The sequence below is a fragment of the Callithrix jacchus genome, chromosome 20 (assembly GCF_049354715.1).
Source record: "Callithrix jacchus isolate 240 chromosome 20, calJac240_pri, whole genome shotgun sequence".
Classification (NCBI taxonomy): Eukaryota; Metazoa; Chordata; class Mammalia; order Primates; family Cebidae; genus Callithrix; species Callithrix jacchus.
Genome location: NC_133521.1, coordinates 32,366,964 through 32,388,324, shown reverse-complemented (window position 1 = coordinate 32,388,324; position 21,361 = coordinate 32,366,964). Strand labels below are relative to the sequence as shown.

The following is a 21,361-nucleotide window of genomic DNA, read 5'->3' as shown; positions in this document are numbered from 1 at the left end:
ATCATCTTAGAAGCCATCTTTTTCATTTGAGATTAATTTCTTGCAGAAAGTCAGTATCAAGCCACCGTAGTAGTCTGGTGACTACAAAAATCACAGGAAGTAACCCAACTCTTTTCCAACACAAACTACCTTTATCTTTACCCCAACAATTAATGTATTTCTTCACGAGTCTCCTTTACTGAACTTTTATTAGGCACCTAACTCCATATCATGAGTAACAAACACTCACAATACCTTAAAAAAAGTTGTCAACTAACACATATGGCTCATAATAAGTACTCTGCAATCAGCAACAGCATGCTTTCTGTTAATAGCAAACTCCGAGCCTCAATTCCCTAAGCCAACTCTTTGAGATGGAGTTTCACTCTTGTTACCCAGGCTGGAGTGCAATAGCGCGATCTCGGCTCACTGCAACCTACGCCTCCTGGGTTCAAGCAATTCTCCTGCCTCAGCCTCCCGAGTAGCTGGGACTACAGGCGCACGCCACCATGCCCAGCTAATTTTTGTATTTTTAGTAGAGACAGGGTTTCACCATGTTGACCAGGATGGTCTCGATCTTTTGACCTCATGATCCACCCGCCTCGGCCTCCCAAAGTGCTGGGATTATAGGCGTGAGCCACGGCGCCCGGCCAACAGGCTTAGTCTTACGCATCAACACCAGCAGTTAGCATGGACTGTGGGCACCTGCAGTACTATGTTAAGGAGGATTATGAGTCCCTATAGAGCTTCATAATAAACAATGAGGTAAATTTTAACAGTGTCGGCAATGGGCAAAGAATAAGGTTGAGGGTCAGTGGCTCTTCCCTCCGGCATAGCCTGTTGGGACCAGGGCTGGTGTAACCTTCTTTTTCTTTTTTTGAGATGGAGTTTTGCTCTTTCACCCAGGCTTTAGTGAAGTGGCACGATCTCAGCTCATCGCAACCTCCTCCCTCTGAGTTCAAGAGATTCTCCTGACTCAGCCTCCCAAGTAGCTGGGATTACAGGAGTACACCACCATACCTGGCTAATTTTTTTTAGAGATGGGTTTTGCCATGTTGACCAGACTGGTCTAGAACTCCTGCCCTCAGGTGATCCACCCATCTTGGCCTCCCAAAGTGCTAGGATTACAGGCATGAGCCACCGCATCCACCCTGGTATGCCACCTTCTTAACCTTGGTCTATCTGGAATCCAGTCACTGTGAAATGATGCTATATTTAAAGAAGGCGTGGGTGTGTGAATGTGGGGGGTGGGGCAGGGAAAGGTATCTTTTCTTTTCTTGAGAATCTTTAACTGTTCTATAGCAACCCAAAGGAGAATGAGATGGCAATTTAAGGAGGTGGAGAGAAAAGATGACATAATTAAAAGGAATTTCCAACTTCAGTCAAATTTCAAGTCATAAGAACTTGGGCTGTTTTTCTCCAGTCACCTCACAAACTCATCCTCCCTAGTCGCAGCTTAAACACAGCTACATAAAATTAATGTGGAAGTTTTTCTCCATTTTCCCCAAATCTTATTCAACACTGGGGGTTCCTAGTTACCTGGTTTCTCCTCTTCCCATGGTACCAAATTACAGGCAAGCCAAGTAAGCCTGGAATCACCAATAATCCCATAAACCATCCTAAGAATGCAACACTCTCAGAATTCCTCCTAAACATAGATGATGCAGAACAGTGTGATGCTAAAGACAGCCTTGTTGAGGAACAGTAAGTTGACCCTGCTCCTAGGGCTCCCTTGTGGAGGATACTTTGTAATTTGCAGTAGGCGGGTAACAGCTGACTACTTGATGTATTTTTAAGATATATAGAACACCTGTGTATCAGTGAGACTTACCTGTCTAAGAGCAAATAAATATGTGGATGAAAGTCTGCTCCGAGCCTTCAGTCTGGAGAGCTGTCAGCCCCGTGGGCTCTCAGGCTGTTGGTCCCCAGGATAGATCCACTTTGTTGTGCTATCTGGGTGTCTGCCTCTCAAATACCTTCAGCACCTCCTGGGTGGGGGTCTCCTGACCAAGCTGGTTCTCGGTACAAGGGCACGTTCACTTGATCCATTTACTGAAATTAAACATTTACCAATTCTCTATGTACTGTAAGAGCACCACGAAAGTGTCAAGCAGCACTGTCCAACAGGACTTTCTGCAATGATGGAAATGTTATTTATGAATGCTGTCCAATTACAGCAGTCACTAAGCATTTGTGGCTACCGAGCACTGAAAATGTGGCTAGAGTAACTCAGAAATGGAATTTAAATTTTGTTCATCAATTTCTGTTTATCAATTTACTTATTTTAATTAATTACTTATTTATTTTTAATTTTCCCAAAGTCTCACTTTGTCACCTAGGCTGGAATGCAATGGCACAATATCAGCTCACTGCAACCTCCACCTCCTGAGTTCAAGCGATTTTCCTGCCTCAACCTCCCAAGTAGCTGTTATTACATGTGCTCACCACCATGCCAGCCCACTCCAAGGTGGGCAACAGAGTGAAATGAATGGGTGGACAGATGGAAGGATTAGTGTACTGAAAACAGAGATAAAAAATTACCCACAGTACAGCATAAAAAGAATTGGAGGCCGGGCGTGGTGGCTCAAGCCTGTAATCCCAGCACTTTGGGAGGCCGAGGCGGGTAGATCACGAGGTCAACAGATCGAGACCATCCGGTCAACGTGGTGAAACCCCGTCTCTACTAAAAATACAAAAAATTAGCTGGGCATGGTGGCGCGTGCCTGTAATCCCAGCTATTCAGGAGGCTGAGGCAGGAGAATTGCCTGAACCCAGGAGGCGGACATTGCGGTGAGCCGAGATCACGCCATTGCACTCCAGCCTAGGGGGAAAAAATTGGAAAACACAAAATTGAGTTTAAGAAACAGGAAGACAGAAAGAAGGTAAAAATCAATATATGATTTCTAGAATTTTCAAAAGGAGGGATGAGAGAGAATAAAAGAAAGGTAAAATTTGAAGAGATAACTAGATGATAATTTCTTAGGTGCCCTGAAACACATGAAATGTGATATTCAAGGACAAATAGCAAATAGATATATAAAAATAAATCCCGAACAAATTAACAGGAAATTTGCAGAGGACCATGACTAAAGAGAAGATTAAAAAAAAGTAGCCAAGAGAAAAAAACTTTAAGAGTTGAGTAGACTTTTCAACTGCAATATCAAAACTAGAAGATAAGAAAACAGAATAACATCATCTCATTGCTGAGAAAAAGTAACTGCCAAACCAGACTTTTATATCCAGCTATATTATCCAATAGTTACGACAAATAAAAACACTTTTAGGCAAACAAAAAGAGTTTAGCATTATAGACTCTCACTAAGAAACAATGTTAAAGCCTACCTCTAGTAGAAGGAAATTTAACTCAAAAGGATGAAGTATGATGAAAGGAAGGGAGAGCAAAGAAGTTGGCATGCAGATAAGTGAATCCAAATAAGCAGACTGCATCAAATAAGAATAGCAACAACTAATTCCAGGGTATAAACACAAAGTGGAAGGCCAGGCATGATGGCTCACACCTGTAATCCTAGCACTTTGGGAGGCCAAGGCGGGCGGATCACTTGAGGTCATCAGGAGTTCGAGACCAGCCTGGCCAATGTGGTGAAACCCCATTGCTACTAAAAATACAAAAATTAGCTGGGCATGGTGGCACAAGCTTATAATCCCAGTTACTTGGGAGGCTGAGGCAGGAGAACTGCTTGAACCCAGGAGGTGGAGGTTGCAGTAAGCTGAGATTGCGCCACTGCACTCCAGCCTGGGCAACAAGAGCAAAACTCCGTCTGGGGTGGGGGGAGGAAGGTGGAATTATAATACTGATCCACAGTAATATGTAAGGCAAACTGTGGGTTTCTATTTGGGAAGAGAGTAAAGACATTGATTTATCTTTAAGATTTTACTGAAGTATGCAAGCCAAAAATTTAAGAGTAGCCTCTAACAGAACTGAAAGTTTCCAGAGGGTAGGATAAATAAATCCTTCCTAAGAGAAGACCCTAAAGGAGAAAAATGCAAACAAAACATGGTCAACAGCACAAAGTAAGATATGAAATAATAACGTATTTAATGATATTAAATAAATTACATAAGATATTAAATGAGATATTAAGATAATACATAATTGTAATCGTAATACTTTTAAATGGGTTAAACATGCCAATCAAAAGACAGTCTCAGAATAGGCTGAAAAAAAATCTAACTTTATGTCATTTCCAGGAGATACACCTAAGACATTAGGACATAGAGACTGAAAGAAAGGGGATAAGAGAAGATGTACCAGACAAATATTCACGAAAAGAAAGCTAACATTAATATCAGACAAAAAAAGACCAAGAGAGAAAGTACTGTTAGGGATAAAGATGCTCTCTACAATTCTCCAGAAAACAATTTTAAACAACTACTCATTGAAGAGAACTTCAAATTATATGCAGACGCATTTGACAAAATTATGGAGAAGTTGACAAATTCAGTCATTTAAAAAAAAAACTTTAATATAGCTCTCTCCAGAATTGTTAAATCAAGAACACCTGGCAAGGCACAGTGGCTCACACCTGTAATCCCATCACTTTGGGAGGTCAAGGTAGGAGCATCACCTGAGTCCAGCCCGGGCAACATGGTGAACCCCCATCTCTACAAAAAAAATATAAAAATTAGCTGGGTGTCATGGCATGTGCCTGTGGTTCTATCTACTTGGTGGCTGAGGCAGAAGGACTGCTTGAGTCCAAGAGTTTGAGGCTGCAGTAAGCCATTACTGTGCCACTGCACTCTGGCCTGGGCAACAAGCAAGACCCAGTCTCAAAAAACAAACAAAAACAGAAAAACACCAAAACTTGGTAAGATATGGAAGATTTGGACAATACAACTGATAAGCTTGATCTAAGGATATACAGAATAAAACTTCACCCAACATTTTTGTTTGTTTGCACTCCCCAGGCCCCCCACCCAACATTTGTTATACAAACTTCTCAAGAACAAATGAAATGTTTATGAAAACTGACCATGTAGTATGACACAAATTAAGTATCAATAAAAACCAAACAGTATCATACAGACTGCTCTGTGACTACAATGCAATTAAGTTAGAGGCCAACTTTTTAAAAAATGAAAATATTACAATTACACCTTTGCACTCCAGCCTGGGCAACAGAAAAAGACCATGTCTCAATAAAATAAATAAAAGGCTATATTTGGTCAGGCACGGTGGCTCATGCCTGTAAGCTCAGCACGTTGGGAGGCCAAGGTGAGAAGATCACTTGAGTCTGGGAGTTCACGACCAGCCTTAGCGACATAGAAGTCGCTACAAAAAAACCCATAGAAGTCTCTACAAAAAAACAAGCTATATTAATCTTTCTGTTTCTTTGTTTTGTTTTCTGAGACAAAGTCTCACTCTGTTTCCAGGCTGGAGTACAGTGGCACCATCTTGGCTCACTGCAACCTCTGCCTCCTGGATTCAAGCGATTCTTCTGCCTCAGCTTCCTGAGTAGCTGGAATTACAGGTACGCACCACCATGTACCGCTAATATTTATATTTTTAGTATAGATGGGGTTTCAGTATGTTGGCCAGGCTGGTCTTGAACTTCTGACCTCAAGTGATACACCCACCTCAGCCTCCCAAAGTGCTGGGATTACAGGTGTGAGCCATCATGCCCGGCCTTATTAACCTTAATAAGAGAAGAAAAAGACAGTATAACAAAATTATGAGTGAAATTTTATTACATATGTGCCAAAATCCAAAGGAGAATATTAACATATTAAATCTGGAAATGTGCTCATGCCTGTAATCCCAGCACTTTGGGAGGCCGAGGTGGGTGGATCACGAGGTCAAGAGATCGAGACCATCCTGGTCAACATGGTGAAACCCTGTCTCTACTACAAATACAAAAAATTAGCTGGGCATGGTGGCGTGTGCCTGTAATCCCAGCTACTCAGGAGGCTGAGGCAGGAGAATTGCCTGAACCCAGGAGGCGGAGGTTGGAGTGAGCCGAGTTCGCGCCATTGCACTCCAGCCTGGGTAACAAGAGCGAAACTCCGTCTCAAAAAAAAAGAATACATCACAACCAAGTAAGTAGGATTCATTTCAAGAATATAAGGATAGTTTAACATTAGAAAATCTACTAACATAATCCAAATCATTTACAACTGAAAGGAGAAAGACTAGATGATCATCTGAATAAATACAAGGAAAATTGTTGATAAAATTACTGTTTGAGATAATTTTTAGCAAAGCAGGAATAAAAGAGAATAAAGGAAATCTACCAAAAATGTATGTGATGCTTCCAAAATCAGGAAACATTCCCTTAAAAAGCAGGAGAAAAATAAGGATTCCCATGATGATAGATTCTAACATGGTTTTTACTGCAGGAACTAGCCAGCAATCTTAAAATAAGAAAGAGAAGTGACACAGATTAGAAAAGAGGAAACAAACCAGTTATTATTTGCGAAGGGTGTGATTCTCTGAATTTTCCGTCAATGCTTCTCATTAAAACTATAAAACCTACAAGAGTTCAGCAACTATGCTGAACGTTAACAAGAAACCTGAAACAATTATAAAAAATTTTAAGAGCTATTGTTGATGGTAAAGACGAAAAAACTATAGGGTATCTAGTGATAAATCTAACAAAAGGAATTCAAGACCTTTAAAAAAATCATAAAGCTTTATCCAGTGACATTAAATATTAACAGCTTACATTTACTGATCACTTACTACCTGCTGGGCACTGTTCTGAGTGTTGTGGACATGCTATCAATTCATTTAATTTATAAAAGAGTCTTATATGGTAGATATTGCTATTAGTGTTAGCTTCACTTTAGAGGTAAAGAAATTAAGGCACGAGTTGTTAGGATGACCTGCCAAAGGTTCCAAAACTAAAAATCAGCAACACTGGATTCACACCAAAGACAGTCCAGTGCCAAGCCGGTGACCTTAACTACTACCCTATACTGCCTCTCCCAAGAGAGGGTGTCCCATTCCTCCAATAAAGGCATCTCTGGCTTAGCTGAGCCAAATTTCCAGAAGCCATTCTTGTGTGTCATCTTGAGGCCAACTTAATCTCAATTCTCTAGCCTGTAACTGTCTAAGAAGCCCCTCTTTCAACAGATTGGATCAGAGTACCTTGGGAGCAGAGGGTGGCAGTGATTTATTTCTGTTCACATAAGGATACAGACCAACAACGATAGAGATCTAAGTCTTAGGACTAGCCTAAGTGACACCATGTCACTTTTAAGATCACACAGTTCTCCCATTCCCAGGAGCAGGTCAATATAGATTTCTTCTTTTTTTTTTTTTTTTGAGACGTTGTTTCGCTCTTGTTACCCAGGCTGGAGTGCAATGGCGTGATCTCGGCTCACCGCAACCTCCGCCTCCTGGGTTCAGGCAATTCTCCTGCCTCAGCATCTCGAGTAGCTGGGACTACAGGTGTGTGCCACCATGCCCAGCTAATTTTTGTATTTTTAGTAGAGACAGGGTTTCATTATGTTGACCAGGATGGTCTCGATCTCTTGACCTTGTGATTCACCCACCTCAGCCTCCCAAAGTGCTGGGATTAAGAAATCTATAGATTTCTTAAACTTGAGAAGTTGTATTTATTAAGATCTTAAGCTGCTCTGCAGACTCAAGAATGTAATGGAGGCCAGGCGCACTGGCTCACGCCTATAATCCCAGCACTTTGGGAGGCTGAGGTGGGTGGATCACAAGGTCAAGAGATCGAGACCATCCTGGTCAACATAATGAAACCCTATCTCTACTAAAAATACAAAAATTAGCTGGGCATGGTGGCACATGCCTGTAGTCCCAGCTACTCGAGATGCTCAGGCAGGAGAACTGCCTGAACCCAGGAGGCGGAGGTTCGGTGAGCTGAGATCGTGCCATTGCACTCCAGCCTGGGTAACAAGAGCGAAACTCCGTCTCAAAAAAAAAAAAAAAAAAAAAAAAAGAATGTAATGGATGTTAACAATGGATGTTTTGTCTTTCTTGTAACATTTGAGAATTCCGGGAGATGGATATATATTTATTGTATAAGTTCTGCAACTTCTCTATAAGTCTAAAATTATTTCAAAAAATTTTAAATGTAAATAAAATCTTTAAAATTTTTATTTTTGTATCCGTAAATCCATTCTATCAGATTCATGGATAAGCCCACATTTGCAAATCTGGCTTATTAATAAACTCAACATAACTCTACTAAATATCCTAACAGTTCTTTCTCCTCACAGAAAGTTAACAAAGCTGATTCTAAAATTTATCTGGAAGTACAAAGTGCCAAAAATAGCTAACAAGTTTTTGTTATTTTACTGTTGTTGTCTGTAACATACAGAACTGTTTACTCTGCTGTTTGCAATACAAAGACATCAGGAAATGTTATTGTTTGTGCAATATAGTAGGGAAAAAAAATGAAACTGCCCATTAGGGTGGGTTTGCCAGATGTCCTGTCATTAAAAAAGAATACCAACTATAAACAGCAGTTCTTGGTATTCTGTACTTCATTGTGTTATTCTATCTGGATTCCCTTATTTGTCCCTTAGAAAGATTCAGTTAGCCAACAAAATTCTGTCTTTCAACACAGCAAGACCTAATACAAAACTATAGTAAATAAAAGAGTAGGCTGGGCGTGGCTGACACCTGTAATCCAATCCCAACACTTTGGGAGGCTGAGGCAGTGAATCACCTGAGGTCAGGAGTTAGAGACCAATATGGTGAAACCCCATCTCTGCTGAAAATACAAAAATTAGCCAGGTATGGTGACAGGTTCCTGTAGTCCCAGCTACTCGGGAAGCTGAGGTGGAAGAATTGCTTGAACCAGGGAGACAGAGGTTGCAGTGAGCCAAGATCATACCACTGCACTCCCATCTGGGCGACAGAGTGAGACTCTGTCTCAAAAAATAAAAATAGGCTGGGCACAATGGCTCATGCCAGCAATCTCACCACTTTGGGAGGCCAAGGTGGGCAGATCACTTGAGGTCAGGAGTTCAAGAGCAGCCTGGCCAACATGATGACCAGCCTGTCTCTACTAAAAATACGCAAAATTAGCGGGACATGGTGGCATGCGCCTGTAATCCCAGCTACTTGGGAGGCTGAGGTGAGAAAACTGCTTGAACTCGGGAGGCGGAGGTTGCAGTGAGACAAGACTCCAATCCAGCCTGGGCAACAAAGTGAGACTCCATCTCAAAAAAATAAATAAATAAATAAAAATAAAAGAGCATTAGCACAAAAGCAAATGACTTTCTTTACTACTCCTCAAATACTGCTGAGAGAGCTGGCCACTCATATTTGGAAAAAGAAAAATATATCCCTATCTTGCCCCATTCAAATTTATTTATAGACTGGGAGCTCTGGCTTATGCCTATAATCCCAGTACTCTGAAACAGTTGCATGTGGCAGTGCACATCTGTAGTCCCAGTTACCCAGGAGACTGAAGTGGGAGGACTGAGTCCAGGAGTTTCAGGCAGCAGTAAGTGGGATCACGCCACTACTTTCCAGTCTGGGAAACAGAGTGAGATCCTGTCTTGAAACTAAATAAATGAATAATTTTTTTAAAGTATCTATTAATTAAGGAGGGAAATACAAAAGACAAATTTTTACAACTTTTAGAAGAAAACAATATTTTTATGATCTCAGGTAAATAAAATGTTTCTTAACACACAAAATGCATAAGCCATAAGAGAAAATACTTGAATATTCAGTTAAATTAAAATTAAGTAACCATAAGAAATCACAAAGAGAATGAAGAGAAAAGCCACAAACTGAGAGAAGACACAGCTACATTACATACAACAACAAAGAATTACTATCCACGGACAAAACAAAAATAAATTCGTACAAACCGGTAAGAAAAAGCCAAACCGGGGATCCAAAGTGGCTCCCGCCAGAGGTCATGGCGCTTGCGAAGGTGAGGTCATCAGTTCAAGGCTAACCTGAGCAACCTCATAAGCTCAAACTGATTGGCAAAAAAAAAAAAAGAAAAAGCCAAACCAACCAATATAAACATGAGTCAGAGACATGAACAAGCATTTCACAGAAGAGGAAATACAATGATTAAACATACAATATTAATATATTAATTATAAATAAATATGTTTTCAAATATATAAATAAATAAAATTACAATAATATACCAGTTACACCCACTAGAGCTTGCCAAAAATTAAGGTATGACAATATCAAATTTTGGCAAGGACAAAGAACAAGCAAAAATATATTATTTCAGGAGTGTAAACTAGTATAAGCATATTGGGGATATACTGGGCAATATTTAATTATGAGTTGAAGATACACACACACACACACACACACACACACACACACACCCGGTAACCCCACTATTTCATGACTAAGGATGTACCCCAGAAAAACTCATTCAAGTATGTAAGAAAAAAAAAGTTTCAAAGAACTAAAAGTAACTTCAAAATCCACTGATAACAGAATGGATCAATAAATAGTGATATATGTGGCATAGTCATCACACAATGGAGTATAAGAGTGAAAATAAATATGCTATAGCAGTAAATAGTAAAATGAATTTATATACTACCTCCATTTTGAGGTAGTATATCTACACACACACACCTCATAATACTTTCTCCTTCCATGTCTGTACAATTTACATAAAGTTTAAATAAAACAAATGCTGTTTTGGATAGATACAAGGAGGAAAAGCATGAACATACACGGCAGGAGAAAGAGGAGTCACAGCAGTCATTCCCTTTGGGGAGAGGAGAAATGGGAATAGGCCAGGGTATGTACAATTGTAACTGTAATGTTTTATGTATTAATCTGCTTGGTAGGTGAGTGCATTATCTCTTTTGAATGCCTAAAATATTTCATTAAAAAAAATACAATTCCAGGCTGGGTGCAGTGGCTCATGCCTGTAATCCCAGCACTTTTCAAGGCTGAGGCGGGCAAATCACGAGGTCAGGAGATTGAGACCATCCTGGTCATGGTGAAACCCCATCTGTACTGAAATACAAAAAAATTAGCCAGGAATGGTGATGCATGCCTGTGGTCCCAGCTACTCAGGAGGCTGCGGCAGGGGAATCGCTTGAACCCGGGAGACGGAGGCAGCAGTGAGGTGAGATCATGCCACCGCACTCCAGCCAGGCAACAGACCAAGACTCCGTCTCAAAACATATATATACACACATACATATATATATATATACACACACACACACACATACATATATACACACACACACATATATATACATACATAATATATACACACATATACACATACATATACACACACACACACACACGTATAAATATAATTCCAGGGCCAGGCATGGTGGCTCATGCTTGTAATCCTAACACTTTGGGAGGCGAAGGTAGGAGTTTGAGACCAGCCTGGCCAACTGTCTCTAGTAAAAAAAATAAATAAATAAATAAGCTAGGTGTGGTGACACATGTCTGTAATCCCAGCTACTCGGGAGGCTGAGGCAGGAGAATCATTTGAACCTGGGAGGCGAAGGTTGCAGTGAGCCAGATTGCACCATTGCACTCCAGCCTGAATGACAGAGCGAGACTCTGCCTACAGTACAAGGGTGTCAAAAATAATACTAATTCTTCCAGGCTGGGCGCGGTGGCTCATGCCTATAATCCCAGCACTTTGGGAGGCTTTGGGAGGCTTTGGGAGGCTGAGGCAGGTGGATCACCTAAGACCAGGAGTTCAAGACCAGCCTGACCAACATGATGAAACCCTGTCCCTACTAAAAAAACAAAAAATAGCCGGGCATGGTGGCACTCGCCTGTAATCCCAGCTACTATAAAGGCTGAGGCAGGAGAATTGCCTGAACTCGGGGGGCGGAGGTTGCAGTGAGCCAAGATCGCACCATGGTATTCCTAGCCTGGCGACAGACTTAGATTCCATCACACACACACACACACACACACACACACAAAGTGAATGAACAGAAAAAGTAAGAGTCAGGGCTCCAGGCTGGTACTCATGATAAGACTTAAACTCACCCTGTGGGCCCTCAAGTAAAGAGACAGAGAAGCAATTTTCATTCCTTTATAAAGGTGGTCATCACTTTTCCGATGTGTTCTGTACTCCTTAGGCAAAAGATACTTTATAATTAGCTGTATGCCATCATATTAAAGTGTTGAACCTCTACTACATAACCTAAGAAAGATTAGCAATTTCTGAACAGAGATTCCTAATTGCTTTTTCCTTGTTTGAAGGAGTTAAAAGGACATGTCTGTAATCCTACAGACCTCACACCTTCAAGAAAACTCTCTCCCACAATTCTCTCTCCCAGTTCCATGCTTGTAGCCTTTTCTCTATTATGTTTCGCTGGCTCTTATGCATCACATGCTCACTTCCTGTTTCCCCTTTATTGAGCTCTGGAGACCTGGAACCCGTAAGAGCCTTTGAAGAAAAGTACAAAGCCAGGAAAACACAGAATGGAGACAGCCACGACTTTCCAAAGGAAAGCAAATCTTAACACACTTTTAATAACCTTTCAGCCCTTCCGGTGTCTGTAGCTTACGTAAGATAGTGGTTCAGACATGAGTCCCGAGAAACTGTAAATCAATGAAGTTGAAAACAGTTAAAACTCAGGCTAGGTTGGTAGAGAAGTTTAGGACAGGTAACTGAGGTTTGATATCATAATCCTGGCTTGTTCTAAGCTCTCAGTATCCCTAAGTGTTTCCTTTTCACTATCCTCCAAAGAGACTGACTGGGTGGAATTTCCTCTGGGCGCCACTCTAAATGCTTTAGACCTAAAATCTTAGAAAAGCACAGATGATCTTGTATGAATCCACTCTTTGTAAAGTGTGCCATGATCAGTGCCAAGCACCAAGCTGACCATATGGAAAAGGGAGGCAAAGACAGTAAAGAAATTCCTCATGACCTTTAGATTCTTATCATTACGTCTACAGCCACCCTTTAATCCAGAAAGCTGATGTGCTTCCTACAAATGGCTTCTGGCTCGCTAACTCAAGGCCTCCCTGCATTCATGATCCTTTTACACTACAACGGTGTTTTAATTGAAACTCCAGTTTCACTGGTCATGCTACTTGCAGCGATTCACTGAGCACAGGCTTCTCTGTTCTATTCTGCTGTCCTGCACTTTGAATTCAGAGCTTGGTGTCAGCATGGAAAGCACCAGCGTTCTGATATGGCAGCCTTTGGTTATGTTCCCCCCAAGGGATTTATCATCCACAACCTACTCAAATCCCTCCCCCAACAGCTACCAAAAATTCCCCTGGTGAGAAATGCTATTATGAGAAGGGGTGGCTGCTTTGTGACTCACACTGTTTCATTAAAAAGATTTTTTTTTTTTTTCAAACAAACTTTCAGTAGAGGAATCCAAAGGTTTTCCAAAGCCACAGCAAAACAGAACAGCTCATAATACTATTTTTCAAAGGTCTGCCACTTCAGAGGAGATTCCTATACCTTAAAATACTGGAGACATTTAGATTCACTATCCTTTTGTGCTGCACTTGCCCTCTGGGTTGAGAAAGTAGGTAGGAAATGGATGAATTAAATGCAGCCAACATGACTGGGCTTGTCAGATATTAAGATGGAAGGCAGCTAGCTTGCAAGTCAGCCCTCATCACAGGTCTGAAGACTTGCCTATCGCTTTCCATGGCACCGACTGCAATGGTATGAATGCTTCAGTCATAGCTAACCAGAGTTGAGGAAATCTAATAATATATGATGTACAAGAGTATTTAGGGATACTTGTTAAAGCAGCAGGCAGAGCTATAAAAAAGTGTTTTTGGCCAGGAGAGGTGGCATGTGTGCACAGTCCCAGCTACTCAGGAGGCTGGGGTGGGAGGATGTCTTAAGCCCAGGTGTTCATGTCCAGCCTGGGCAATGTAGGGAGACCCTGTCTCTGACAAAAGTTTGTTTTTAATCAAAAAATAAAAGTTTCTTTAAAAAGCTGACTTAAATAGTGTTATACTTTTGAGTGTGTAAACGATCTAAATGGACTAGAACAATATTACAGAAAACTAATTTGTCAGGTTGGAATCCCAAGAGCTCCCTCAAATCCTTGTAGGATTCCCAGAATACCCAGGCAGGCAGCAGGATAAAAGAATCTTAATGGCACTCTCCAAAAAAGGCACTTCTCCGCAGGGAAAAGGTTATTTAAGATGGAAACAAATGAAAAGATCTCCAAAAAGCCAAGAAGTATGGGCAAAATGACCACATCAGATGAGCCCTGGGATCTTGGGTTCCTCTACCTTTGTCCCGGACTCCAAATTAATGCTTCGCCCAGCCAGGCACCGTGGGTCACGCCTGTAATCCCAGCACTTTGGGAGGCTGAGGTGAGCAGATCACTAAGTCAAGAGATGGAGACCATCCTCGCCAACATGGTGAAACCCCATCTCTACTAAAAATACAAAAGTTAGCCAGGTGTGGTGGCGTGTGCCTGTAGTCCCAGCTACTCGGGAGGCTGAGGCACAAGAATTGCTTGAACCCAGGAGGCAGAGGTTGCAGTGAGCCCGGATCATACGACTGCTCTCCAGCCTTGAGACAGAGTGAGAGCGTGTCTAAGTGCACGTGCGTGCGCACACACACACACACACACACACAGAGTACAGTACAGAGATGATTAATTTCAGAGCAACTCTTTGTGAAGCATGGATTAATTATACTTTGCAGAGGGCTCAAGCTACTACCAATGAGAAAGTTGGAGCACTGCTATGACAAGTCTCATTCACTGAGACCAAGATGACAGACCATACAACGAGGTTAAGTTTCTTAAATACGAGGTTAAGTTTCTCCAAAAATTACCCTTCTGAAATTAAGGCACTGCCGACAGCCAAAGTACTCATAAAGTCTCTCAGCATGAAACAATTTGTTAAATTCTTTATTTTGAGCAAAATGGACTCAAATATAACACAGATTTATTACTTATTCCTGAGGGGAATACATTACAGTCACTAGTGTTGGCTATCATAAATAAGGCTTTAAAAGTGTCTTAAGACTACACTAAAATGAACAACATCAAAAGAAAAAAGCAACCCAGTTCAGGTGCGGTGGCTCACACCTGTAATCCCAGCACGTTGGGAGGCTGAGGCGGGTAGATCACCTGAGGCCAAAAATTTGAGACCAGCCTGGCCAACACAATGAAATCCATCTCTACTAAAAATACAAACACTGTCCAGGCATGGTGTCAGGGGCCTATAATCCCAGCTTCTCCAGAGGCTGAGGTAGGAGAATCACTTGAACCCAGGGGGTGGAGGTTGTAGTGAGCCAGTATCACACCACTGTACGCCAGCCTCGGTGACAAAGCAAAACTCCGTCTCAAAAGAAAAGAAAAAAGTGGCTGGCACAGTGGCTCACGCCTGTAATCCCAGCACTTTGGGAGACCGAGGAGGGTGAATCACGAGGTCAGATGGAGACCATCCCGGCCAACATGGTGAAACCTCAACTCTACTAAATACAAAAATCAGCCAGGCGTGGTGGTACGTGCCTGTAGTCCCAGCTACGCAGGAGGATGAGGCAAGGGAATCACTGGAACCTGGGAGGCAGAGATTGCAGTGAGTCGAGATCGTGCCACTGCACTCCAGCCTGGGTGACAGAGCCAGACTTGGTCTCAAAAAAAAAAAAAAAAAAAAAAAAAGGAAAAGAAAAAAGAAAAAACCAATCTGATTCAAAAATGGACACACAAATAGATATTTCTCCAAAAATATCAAATGGCCAATAAACACATGAAAAGATGCTCAACATCACTAATCATTCGAGAAACACAAATGAAAACACAAATGATACTACCTCACATCCAGTAAGATGGCTACTATTAAAAGAAAAAAAACAGGAAATAACAAGTATTGGCAAGGATGTGGAGAAACTGGAAGCCGGGGCACTGTTCGTAGGAATATACAATGGTGCAGCTGCTGTGGAAAATAGTACGGTGGTTCCTTAAAAATTAAAAATAGAATCACCAAATGATAGAACAATTCCACTTCTGGGTATATCCTCAAAAGAACTGAAAGCAAGGTCTTGAAGAGGTATTAAAGAATTCACAATTCTAACACTGAATTACAGCTATTTACAATAGCTAAAATGGGGAAGCAACTCAAGTGTCCAGCAACAGATGAATGGAAAAGCAAAATGTGGTTTACAGACAATGGAATTCGATTCAACCTTTAAAAGAAGGGAAATTCTGCAATCCACTACAATGGGGATGGACATTATGTGAAGTAAAATAGGACAGCCACAAAAAAACAAATACTGTATGATACCACTTACATACAGTACTCAGAGTACCACTAAACTGTACACTTAAAAACGATAGCAAATTTTGTTATATTTATTTTATGACAGTTAAAAAAACAACAACAACTGGAGAGGTGGGGCTGGTGGAGCCAGCACAGAAGCATAGATGTTGTGAAGCTCAGAGACACAGACTTATAATACCAAGGAGGAAATTTCCTTATGGGTATTTGTAGCTTAGGATAAATTTTACAGAGACAGATTTAAAAAGTGGTGAATCATGCTTCTAGAAAATAGTGTTCAATGACCAGAAAGAAAAGTGGCTCTAAGGACGACAAAGATACTGAAATCAAAGATGCACATGAAGAGTCTGAAAATCAGTTTTTCTTTTGATATTCTCACTGAGAGGACACAGGACCCCTTATACTGAGACATATGAGGAATTTCTTGGTAGGTTCTTGGCTGCAACCACAAAGAAAAGATCATTGGCTCCAGCCCAGAAATAGGGCTTTGGAAAAAAATGAGTAAAGAGAAGAAGTATATCCTTGCAGGAGCCTCACGGACAAACACCTACATTTATTTGTTTATTCAACAGAGGAGTTGATGAAAAAGGTAAAATCTCCCACAAGCTAAAATATTCAGACTCTTAAGGAGTGAGGAAGCAAAGATTCTTGGAAAGAACAAAATAAGTTAATCGCTCTGTAATAAATATACATGCTCAGCACCTACAATAGGTCCTGGTATACCAGAGGCTATCAATGGAATAAATAAACGTTTTTGTTCAACAGATCATTACACCCAAAGAAAATAAAGTCTAATCGGGCGCAGTGACTCATACCTGTAATTCCAGCACTTTGGGAGGCTGAGGTGGGCGGATGACAAGGTTAGGAGTTCAAGACCAGCTTGGCCAATATGGTGAAACCCCATCTCTACTAAAAATACAAACATTAGCCAGGCATGGTGGCAGGCGCCTGTAGTCTCAGCTACTCGGGAAGCTAAGGCAAGAGAATCGCTTGAACCCGGGAGGTGGAGGTTGCGGTGAGCCGAGATTGTGCCATTGCACTCCAGCCTGGATGACAAAACAAGACTTCATCTCAAAAAAAACAAACTTTTTTTTTCTTTTTTTTTTTTTGAGACGGAGTTTCGCTCTTGTTACCCAGGCTGGAGTGCAGGGGCACAATCTCGGCTCACCGCAACCTCCGCCTCCTGGGTTCAGGCGATTCTCCTGCCTCAGCCTCCCGAGTAGCTGGGATTACAGGCGCACACCACCATGCCCGGCTAATTTTTTATATTTTTAATAGAGATGGGTTTCACCTTGTTGACCAGGATGGTCACGATCTCTTGACCTCGTGATCCACCCGCCTTGGCCTCCCAAAGTGCTGGGATTACAGGCTTGAGCCACCGCGCCTGACCCTAAAAAAAAGTCTTATCCTTTTGGGTCAGTCAGAGAAAAGGAAAAACAGGTCTTCCAACCTCTCTAGATTCATCCTAAGCTCTTGAGTTATCGAACCACCTGGCTGGGGATTCAAAGAGGTTAATTCAGGAAGCCCTTCTGTAGCACCAGCAGCCAAAGAAGAAAAGTCAAGAGGAAGACAAGCATAGAAGGAAAGGGGACACTGACACTATTACGTTCTGATTAGAGCAACTTCAATTCTCAGACCAAGGCAGATTGGCCTGAGCCTATAAGTAGGCGATAATGCTTAGTCCCACGTAAAAGAAAACCATCAAATAGCCAACAATGTTGTTCCTGGTTGAACCTACCCTCTGAGAGCTGCTTAGAAAATACCTGATTAGAAATACTGAAAATAAAGGCCAGGCACAGTGGCTTCCTGCCTATAATCCCAGTGCTTTGGGAAGCTGAGGTGGGAGGCTCACTTGAGGCCAGGAGTTCAAGACAAGCCTGGGCAACATAGTGAGATCCCTTCTCTACCCAAAAAAATAAGTAAAAAAAAGTATCTGGGTTGGCTGGGCGTGGTGGCTCACACCTGTAATCCAAGCACTTTGGAGGCCCAGGTGGGTGGATCACCTGAGGTCGGGAGTTCAAGACCAGCCTGACCAACATGGTGAAACCCCCATCTTTAAAAAAACAAACAAACAAACAAAAAGTTATCTGGGTATGGTAGCATGGCCTCTGTAGCCCCAGCTATTCCAGAGGCTAAGGCAAGAGAACTGCTTGAGACCAGGAGTTCCAGGCTGCAGTGAGCATGATCTTGCTATTGCACTCTAGCCTGGCCAACAGAAGAAAAACCTTTCTCTAAAAAAGAATAAAAAGAAAAAAATTAACGAAAAGAAAACTAATGAATACACCAAAAAAAAAAAAAAAAAATTCAGGGTTTGCTTTTCTGTTTGGGGAGAGAAAAACTAAATCCCTGGTGGAGTTGAGTTTCAGATGTAGAAGGTCTTCTTGCCTTCAGATTCATTTGTTACAAACTTAGATTCTTGGGATCCAGCTCTACTGAATTCTGGGAGTGGGGTCCCGTTATTTGCATTGTTAACTACCTCCTAAGAGAATATTGGGCACAGTTAGGTTTAAGAACCTTTCTGAACCATTCACAGAAATCAGGAGAGCTCATCTGTATCTGCCTCCTTCTTGTTACAGATCCAAGAGTGCACTATAAATTCTTATTTGCCGGGTGTGGTGGCTCAAGCCTGTAATCCCAGCACTTTGGGAGGCCAAGTCGGGTGGATCACGAGGTCAAGAGATCGAGACCATCCTGGTCAACATGGTGAAACCCCGTCTCTACTAAAAATACAAAAAATTAGCTGTGCACAGTGGCGCATGCCTGTAATCCCAGCTACTCAGGAGGCTGAGGCAGGAGAATTGCCTAAACCCAGGAGGCGGAGGTTGCGGTGAGCCGAGATGGCGCACCATTGCACTCCAGCCTGGGTAACAAGAGTGAAACTCCGTCTCAAAAATAATAATAATAATAATAATAATAAATAAATAAATAAATTCTTATCATGCCTCCCCTAACTTGGAGTTTACAGGGATCCACTGTATCCTTCCTTCCTCCTTTCTCCCAACAGAAGAAAGCTGTATGCTCAAGACTAACAATTCTAGGGAGGTCTCCAGGTAAATCATTTCATCAGTCTAGAAACAATTTCAGCTAGCTGCTGTTTTAAGATTAAATTTTGGCATGGTGGCTCACACCTATAATCCCAGCACTTTAGGAGGCCGAGGCAGGAGGATCACTTGAGCCTAGGAATTTAAGACCAGCCCAAGCAAAAAGAAGATCTCACCTACACAAAATTAATATTAGCCAGGTACAGCAGCACACGCCTGCAGTCCCCTACTCAGGAGGCTGAGGAAGGAGGATCACTTGAGCCCTACAGGTTGAGGCTGCAGTGAGCCTGATTGTGTCACTGCACTCCAGTCTGAACAGACAGAGACCCTGCTTTAAAAATAAAAATAAAAAGATTAAACTTGATTATTTGTTTCACACCTGAAAGCCGTCTTCAGGTTATTCATTCATACATAAAAATCATTCTTCATCTACACAGCACATAAAGGACAGAAACCCAACTGCAGGATTCAAGGAAAAACCTGAGTTCTAGTGAGAACCTAAGATTCAGAAGTGAAAACTGCTGAGTCTCTAAGAATTCCCTTCTCATACTCAGGACGCAGCCCATGGTAATTACTATGAACCATCAGATTCAGACTAGGCCATGAGAATGCTTGGAAAAGAAACAGACCGAAATTTATATTCACCCATCATTCTAACGGACTGAGGTAGCCAGGGCGCAGTGGCTCATGCCTGTAATTCTAGCACTTTGGAAGTTGAGGTGGGCGGACTGCCTGAGGTCAGGAGTTCAAGACCAGCCCGGCCAACATGGTAAAACCCTGTCTCTACTAAAAATACAAAAATTAGCTGGGCGTGGGGTCGCATACCTGTAATCGCAGCTACTTGGAAGGCTGAGGCAGGAGAATCACTTGAACCCGGGAGGCAGAGGTTGCAGTGAGCCGAGATGACGCCACTGCACTTCAGCCTGGGTGACAGAGTGAGACTCTGTCTCAAAAAATAAATAAATAAATGACTGAGGTTAAGTTTCAGGTTTTGAGCCAAGTTCAAGATTCTGGAACTACAACCTAAGTGATCCAATGTCATTAAAACACCCCTACTTGAGGGTGAGTAGGGGCAGAATTAATATCCCATTTAAGTTACCACCACTACCCTTTTCCAATTTTGAGGCTGTGAAAATTGAAGTTTAGTTTTATAACTGGGTATACAGCAGTACCCCTTGCCCCAAGGCAAAGGAGTACTCACTTTCCTTAGTTTCAGTTACCTGTGGTCAACTGAGGTCTGAAATATTAAGATACCGTCATGCACTGCCCAACAAGCATGGGTCAACAACCAACTGCATACATGATGGTGATCCCATAAGACTATATACTGTATTTTTATTGTACCTTTTCTATGTTTAGACACACAAATACTTACAACAGTTAACAGCGTTCAGTACAGTCACATGTTGCACAGGTCTGTAGCACAGGAGCACTAGGAACAACATCTAACCTAGGTATGTAGCAGGCTGTATCATCTAGGTCTGTGTAAGTACACCCTATCATGTTTGCCCAGTGACAAAATCCCCTAATTACCCATTTCTCAGAAAGTATCTGTCATTAAGCAATGCATGACTGTATTTGGAGATGCGGAGAAAGAGAGAAAGAACACATTCACATAACTTCTACCACAGCATATTGTTATAATTGTTCTATTATTAGTTACTGTTGTTGAGCTTTCATAGTACCTAATTTATAAATGAAACTTTATCAAGGGTATGTATATACAGGAAAAGATAGTAGATACAGGGTTCAGGTTAGGTACTAGCCACGGCTTCAGGCATACACTGTGGGTATGGGAACGAATCCCCCCTTGGATAAGGAAGGACTACTATACCAAAATTTCTGTGTCCAATAAGCTTGGGGTGAACACCACCTACATAAAATACAAAGCATGTTCCTTTTCCCAAAAGGAACTAGAACTTGCTTCATTTTTTTTTTTTTTTTTTTTGCCTAAGAATAGCCTGACTCGGCCAGGCATGGTGGCTCATGTCTGCAATCCAAGCACTTTGGAGGCCAAGGCAGGCAGATCACCTGAGGTTGGGAGTTCAAGACCAGCCTGACAAACATGGTGAAACCCTTTTTTTTAAAAAAAAAAAGAATAGCCTGACTCAAAGTATTCGTTGTGACATAACAAACTGAAGTGGGTCTTTGTTTAATATCA

The 21,361-nt window shown here is 41.7% G+C and overlaps 1 protein-coding gene across 8 annotated transcripts in view; it reads right to left on the bottom strand.

Annotated features, from left to right (window-relative positions):
• The window catches only part of ZNRF1 (zinc and ring finger 1), a 122,180-nt gene that overhangs the window by 94,711 nt on the left and 6,108 nt on the right, over positions 1-21,361 (bottom strand). Inside the window, exon 1 of one of the 8 annotated variants that reach the window (XR_013530176.1) lies at positions 1,811-1,945. The exons of the other annotated variants lie outside the window; for them this stretch is intronic. The gene's annotated coding sequence lies outside the window, so the exon portion shown is untranslated. Of the gene's footprint in view, positions 1-1,810; positions 1,946-21,361 lie in introns of those variants that run through there. 8 annotated transcript variants of the gene reach the window in all.